This window comes from Paramisgurnus dabryanus, chromosome 11, assembly GCF_030506205.2.
Source record: "Paramisgurnus dabryanus chromosome 11, PD_genome_1.1, whole genome shotgun sequence".
In the NCBI taxonomy this organism is placed as follows: Eukaryota; Metazoa; Chordata; class Actinopteri; order Cypriniformes; family Cobitidae; genus Paramisgurnus; species Paramisgurnus dabryanus.
In genome coordinates this window covers 40499535-40507034 of record NC_133347.1, presented here as the reverse complement: position 1 = coordinate 40507034, position 7500 = coordinate 40499535, and positions in this window count along the sequence as shown.

Below are 7500 nucleotides of genomic sequence, written 5' to 3'. Positions count from 1 at the left end.
TTCGTTTTGCGGCCGAACGACGCCGGTTCGTTTAGCGGCCGAACGAAGCCGGCTCGTTTAACGGCCGAGGCCAGCCGGGTTCGTCCCTTCCTTGGATGATTTGCCATTCGTAATAAGAATCGTCACTACCTCAGTGCAGAGGGACTTTTTCGAGGCATTTGTGTCCGCTCGAGAGGCCTCTCGCTGGGCTCGAGAGGTCATGGGATCCGGTAGCCTATCACCTTGGAGAATCAGCGAGGTGCTCTTCCCTATATACCCGATGGCACCTGTTCGGGCCACCGTCCCCTGCTGGACGGGGCCCGGCTCTGTACCGCCCCAGACAGAGCGCCTTCGTCGGTCACGAAGGCAGGGTCGTGGACCCTGGAAGCGCACGAGCCACCCGACTCGGCTTCCATAGCGGCTGGCGGCCCTGGCCCGCCCGAGACGAAGCGCCTTCGTCGGTCAGACAGATAGGGTCGAGGACCCTGGAAGTGCGAGAGCCACCCGACTCGACTTCCACGGCGGCCCGGAGGCCGGGCCCGTCCCCGTCCGTGCCCGGGGACGGGGCACCTTCGTCGGTCAAACGCGTTGGGTCTTGGACCCTGGAAGTGCACGAGCCACCCAACTCGACTTCCATAGCGGTCGGCGGCCCCGTACCGCCCCAGACAGAGCACCTTCGTCGGTCACGAAGAGAGGGTCTTGGACCCTGGAAGTACACGAGCAACCCAACTCGACTTCCATAGCGGTCGGCGGCCCCGTACCGCCCCAGACAGAGCACCTTCGTCGGTCACGAAGAGAGGGTCTTGGACCCTGGAAGTTCACGAGCAACCCAACTCGACTTCCATAGCGGTCGGCGGCCCTGTCCCGCCCCAGACGATGCACCTTCGTCTGTCACACAGATAGGGTCTTGGACCCTGGAAGCCGTCCCCCTCGACTTCCGTAACGGTCGGCGGCCCTGTCCCGCCGCAGACGGGTCACCACTCCGTCTGTCTGTAGGGTCTTGGACCCTGGAAGCCGCCCCACTCGACTTCCATCGCGGTCGGCGGCCCTGGCCCGCCGCAGACGGGTCGCCACTCCGTCTGTCTGTAGGGTCTTGGACCCTGGAAGCCGCCCCACTCGACTTCCATCGCGGTCGGCGGCCCTGGCCCGCCGCAGACGGGTCGCCACTCCGTCCGTCTATAGGGTCTTGGACCCTGGAAGCCGCCACACTCGACTTCCATCGCGGTCGGCGGCCCTGTCCCGCCGCAGACGGTGTGCCACTCCGTCTGTCACACAGATACATAAGGGTGTCTCGGAACCCCGGACGCCGACCGAGACGAAACGCGTGGGGTCGGTGCGCCCGAGAGGGTAGGGTGCCCCGGGGCCGGCCGCTCGCCCGACCGGCTTCCGGGACTCCTTGACCGCTCGGGAGACCTATCCACGCGCCCGCCCGACCGGCGGCCGGGGGCCCTCGACCGCCACACGCGTACCGACGACCGGGGGGTTTCCGTTTTACGGCCGACGCCGAGATCCTTCGACGGTTCCAACAGGGGTTGTTACGCTTTTGTGTTCGCCCGTGTCTGAGCATATATGGTCGGGTCGAACCTTTGAGGCCGTAGCCTGGAGATCCAGGGCGGATCTTTTCTCACAACACGTGTGTCTTTGAGGCCGTAGCCTAGATCCAGAGACTTTAGGATCTTTTTAGCAGTTTTAAGGCCGTAGCCTTGATCCAGGGCGGATCTTTTGAGCAGTTTTAAGGCCGTAGCCTTGATCCAGGGCGGATCTTTTCACAGGTTTTAAGCCGAAGCGCCTTGATCCAGGGACTTTTGGATCTTTTTTTGCCGTTTTTAGGCCGTAGCCTTGATCCAGGGCGGATCGTTTTGCGGCCGTAGCCGAGTTCCATCACCCAAGGTAGCTTTAGTTTTTAGGCATTAGCCTTGATGATCCAGGGCGGATCGTTTTGCGGCCGTAGCCGAGTTCCATCACCCAAGGTAGCTTTAGTTTTTAGGCATTAGCCTTGATGATCCAGGGCGGATCGTTTTTTCCCATCTTTCGGGTATGAGCTCTTTAATTGTGAGCCTTCGGCCGACACTCGCCCGGGGCGCTGCCTCACATCAGACGCCCTTCGTCCGTTCCAACCGTTCCAGTTCTTTTAACGGTTTTTCGTTCATCGCACACCGACGCGCACAGACCTTTCTTGGGATCTGTCGCAGGGAGGGAGGACGCTGGAGGTCCACTTCGAGGCACCCATCCCTATATACCCGATGGCACCTGTTCAAACGACCGCCCCTTGAGAGAAGGGGCCCTTCCCGTGGCTCGTCCGGGAGGAGGCGCCCGCGTCGGAAGGCGCCGTAAGGTCGGAGACCCTGGAAGTGCACGAGTCACCCGCTTTTACCTCCAGGCCCTCTGTCGTACTTCTCGTGTCCGCTCACGAGACCTCTTTTCGGCTTTATGGAAGTGCACGAGTCACCCGCTTTTGCCTTTTCTGGAAGTGCACGAGTCACCCGCTTTTGCTTCCAGGCCCTCTGTCGTACTTCTCGTGTCCGCTCACGAGACCTCTCTTCGGCCTGGGGGTGCGCCACGTACACCCCCGCGTCCGCATTCGAGTCACCTCTTCGGGCTCATGAGGTAGGGTCGGTGACCCTGGAAGTCAGAGACTTCCAGGCCTTCTGTCGTACACCCTCGCGTCCGCTCACGAGACCTCTCTTCGGCCTGGGGGTGCGCCACGTACACCCTCCCGCGTCCGCTTTCGAGTCACCACTCTGGGCTACGGAGGTAGGGACGTGTGCCCTGGAGGAACCTGACTTCCAGGAGGGAGGGCCGCCCTGTCAGGCCCGCTTTCGAGTCACCCATCTGGGCTAAGGAGGTAGGGACGTGTGCCCTGGAGGAACCAGACTTCCAGGAGGGAGGGCCGCCCTGTCAGGCCCGCTTTCGAGTCACCCATCTGGGCTAAGGAGGTAGGGACGTGTGCCCTGGAGGAACCAGACTTCCAGGAGGGAGGGCCGCCCTGTCAGGCCCGATTTCGAGTCACCCATCTGGGCTAAGGAGGTAGGGACGTGTGCCCTGGAGGAACCAGACTTCCAGGAGGGAGGGCCGCCCTGTCAGGCCCGCTTTCGAGTCACCCATCTGGGCTAAGGAGGTAGGGACGTGTGCCCTGGAGGAACCAGACTTCCAGGAGGGAGGGCCGCCCTGTCAGGCCCGCTTTCGAGTCACCCATCTGGGCTAAGGAGGTAGGGACGTGTGCCCTGGAGGAACCAGACTTCCAGGAGGGAGGGCCGCCCTGTCAGGCCCGATTTCGAGTCACCCATCTGGGCTAAGGAGGTAGGGACGTGTGCCCTGGAGGAACCGGACTTCCAGGAGGGAGGGCCGCCCTGTCAGGCCCGATTTCGAGTCACCCATCTGGGCTAAGGAGGTAGGGACGTGTGCCCTGGAGGAACCGGACTTCCAGGAGGGAGGGCCGCCCTGTCAGGCCCGCCTCGGAGTCACCTCTCTGGGCTAAGGAGGTAGGGACGTGTGCCCTGGAGGAACCAGACTTCCAGGAGGGAGGGCCGCCCTGTCAGGCCCGCCTCGGAGTCACCCATCTGGGCTAAGGAGGTAGGGACGTGTGCCCTGGAGGAACCAGACTTCCAGGAGGGAGGGCCGCCCTGTCAGGCCCGCTTTCGAGTCACCCATCTGGGCTAAGGAGGTAGGGACGTGTGCCCTGGAGGAACCAGACTTCCAGGAGGGAGGGCCGCCCTGTCAGGCCCGATTTCGAGTCACCCATCTGGGCTAAGGAGGTAGGGACGTGTGCCCTGGAGGAACCAGACTTCCAGGAGGGAGGGCCGCCCTGTCAGGCCCGATTTCGAGTCACCCATCTGGGCTAAGGAGGTAGGGACGTGTGCCCTGGAGGAACCAGACTTCCAGGAGGGAGGGCCGCCCTGTCAGGCCCGCTTTCGAGTCACCCATCTGGGCTAAGGAGGTAGGGACGTGTGCCCTGGAGGAACCAGACTTCCAGGAGGGAGGGCCGCCCTGTCAGGCCCGCCTCGGAGTCACCTCTCTGGGCTAAGGAGGTAGGGACGCGTGCCCTGGAGGAACCAGACTTCCAGGAGGGAGGGCCGCCCTGTCAGGCCCGCCTCGGAGTCACCCATCTGGGCTAAGGAGGTAGGGACGTGTGCCCTGGAGGAACCAGACTTCCAGGAGGGAGGGCCGCCCTGTCAGGCCCGCTTTCGAGTCACCCATCTGGGCTAAGGAGGTAGGGACGTGTGCCCTGGAGGAACCAGACTTCCAGGAGGGAGGGCCGCCCTGTCAGGCCCGCCTCGGAGTCACCCATCTGGGCTACGGAGGCAGGGACGCGTGCCCTGGAGGAACCAGACTTCCAGGAGGGAGGGCCGCCCTGTCAGGCCCGCTTTCGAGTCACCCATCTGGGCTACGGAGGTAGGGACGTGTGCCCTGGAGGAACCAGACTTCCAGGAGGGAGGGCCGCCCTGTCAGGCCCGCTTTCGAGTCACCCATCTGGGCTACGGAGGTAGGGACGTGTGCCCTGGAGGAAACGGACTTCCAGGAGGGAGGGCCGCCCTGTCAGGCCCGCCTCGGAGTCACCTCTCTGGGCTAAGGAGGCAGGGACGTGTGCCCTGGAGGAACCAGACTTCCAGGAGGGAGGGCCGCCCTGTCAGGCCCGCTTTCGAGTCACCCGTCTGGGCTACGGAGGTAGGGACGTGTGCCCTGGAGGAACCGGACTTCCAGGAGGGAGGGCCGCCCTGTCAGGCCCGCCTCGGAGTCACCTCTCTGGGCTAAGGAGGCAGAGACGTGTGCCCTGGAGGAACCGGACTTCCAGGAGGGAGGGCCGCCCTGTCAGGCCCGCCTCGGAGTCACCTCTCTGGGCTAAGGAGGCAGGGACGTGTGCCCTGGAGGAACCGGACTTCCAGGAGGGAGGGCCGCCCTGTCAGGCCCGCCTCGGAGTCACCTCTCTGGGCTAAGGAGGCAGAGACGTGTGCCCTGGAGGAACCGGACTTCCAGGAGGGAGGGCCGCCCTGTCAGGCCCGCCTCGGAGTCACCTCTCTGGGCTAAGGAGGCAGGGACGTGTGCCCTGGAGGAACCAGACTTCCAGGAGGGAGGGCCGCCCTGTCAGGCCCGCTTTCGAGTCACCCATCTGGGCTACGGAGGTAGGGACGTGTGCCCTGGAGGAACCGGACTTCCAGGAGGGAGGGCCGCCCTGTCAGGCCCGCCTCGGAGTCACCTCTCTGGGCTAAGGAGGCAGGGACGTGTGCCCTGGAGGAACCGGACTTCCAGGAGGGAGGGCCGCCCTGTCAGGCCCGCCTCGGAGTCACCCATCTGGGCTACGGAGGTAGGGACGCGTGCCCTGGAGGAACCATACTTCCAGGAGGGAGGGCCGCCCTGTCAGGCCCGCCTCGGAGGCCTCCCCTCGGGCAGGGGAGGCAGGGTCGGGGACCCTGGAGGAACCGGACTTCCAGGAGGGAGGGCCGCCCTGTCAGGCCCGCCTCGGAGGCCTCCCCTCGGGCAGGGGAGGCAGGGTCGGGGACCCTGGAGGTGCCGGACCTCCAGGGGGACGGAGGCCGAACCCGTGGCCGGGGAGGGTGAGCCTTGCCGGGCTAGGCTCGCGCGGGTTCGAAGGCCTGGTTCGAGAGGACCCCTTCCCCTATATACCCGATGGCACCTGTTCACACTACTGCCCTTTCGAGAGGGGACCCCGACCGGTCCGCGGCCGGGACGGCGCACCTCGGTCGGCCTCGGCGAGTGGGTCGGGGTGCCTGGAGGTGCGCGAGCGGCCCGCCTGGAAGTGCGCGAGCCACCCGACTCTGGCGGCCGGCGCCCCCGGGCCCGTGCCCGCGGCCGACTCGTCTGACCCGGCATCGTCAAGGTCACCAATACCACGGAGCGTCTACGACGCCCCGTTTCCGAGATATCGGCCAATGAACTGCCGGGCGCCGTATCTCGGCCGGGGAAGGTCCTACGGACTCGGGGCCGGGCTCGTCGGAAAGGTCTCGCCCGGGGCTTTCCGACGAGACCGGCCGCGGGTCCGTGCGACCCCGGGGGCCCGAGATACTTCCGGTCGAAAATTCGAATTTCGTTACCGCGCTGCTCCGGCGCCCCGGGTCCGGGGCCTTCGCCCTTCGGGTGGGTGGCTCCTCCGCGGGGGGCCTTTCGAACGAGCCCACCCGCGCGTCGCTAGCCCTTTCCGGGGCCGAGATACGGCCTACCCCCGCGGGATTTTCCCACGGCCGTTTCTCGGGCGCCTCGGGTCCGGGGCCTTCGCCCTTCGGGTCGGTCGCTATGCCGGAGGGGAGCTTTCGAACGAGCCCTCCCTCGAGTCTCTGGCCCTTTCCCGGGCCGAGATACGGGCGGGTGGTCGCGGAATTTTCGCTCGTCCGGGGCTCCGGCGCCCCTAGCGTCCGCCTCGGAGGTCGCCCGGACGCGCGGCCGGTCTCGTTCGAAAGGTCCGTCCCGGGGCTTTCCGACGAGCCCGGCCTCGGGTCCGTGCGACCCCGCCCGCCGGAGATACGTCCGGTCGAAGCTCGCGGAAATTCCCGCGGCCGTATCTCGGGCGCCTCGGGTCCGGGGCCTTCGCCCTTTGGGTCGGTCGCTCCGCCGGAGGGGGCCTTTCGAACGAGCCTACCCGCGAGCCTCTAGCCCCTTCCCCGGCCGAGATACGGCGGTCTATGCCCGGATTTTCCCACGGCCGTTTCTCGGGCGCCTCGGGTCCGGGGCCTTCGCCCTTCGGGTCGGTCGCTATGCCGGAGGGGAGCTTTCGAACGAGCCTACCCGCGAGCCTCTAGCCCTTTCCCCGGCCGAGATACGGCGGTCCCTCCCCGGATTTTCCCACGGCCGCAGCACGGGCGCCTTTGCTCGGATCGACTCGCCCTTTGGGTCGGTTGCTCTACCGGAGCGGCCCTATCCAACGAGCCAACCCTCGTCTCTCTAACCCTTTCCCCGGCCGAGATACGGCGGTCCCTCCCCGGATTTTCCCACGGCCGCAGCACGGGCGCCTTTGCTCGGATCGACTCGCCCTTTGGGTCGGTTGCTCTACCGGAGCGGCCCTATCCAACGAGCCAACCCTCGTCTCTCTAACCCTAAGCCCGGCCGAGATACGGCGGTCCCTCCCCGGATTTTCCCACGGCCGCAGCACGGGCGCCTTTGCTCGGATCGACTCGCCCTTTGGGTCGGTTGCTCTACCGGAGCGGCCCTATCCAACGAGCCAACCCTCGTCTCTCTAACCCTAAGCCCGGCCGAGATACGGCGGTCCCTCCCCGGATTTTCCCACGGCCGCAGCACGGGCGCCTTTGCTCGGATCGACTCGCCCTTTGGGTCGGTTGCTCTACCGGAGCGGCCCTATCCAACGAGCCAACCCTCGTCTCTCTAACCCTAAGCCCGGCCGAGATACGGCGGTCCCTCCCCGGATTTTCCCACGGCCGCAGCACGGGCGCCTTTGCTCGGATCGACTCGCCCTTTGGGTCGGTTGCCCTACCGGAGCGGCCCTATCCAACGAGCCAACCCTCGTCTCTCTAACCCTAAGCCCGGCCGAGATACGGCGGTCCCTCCGCGGAT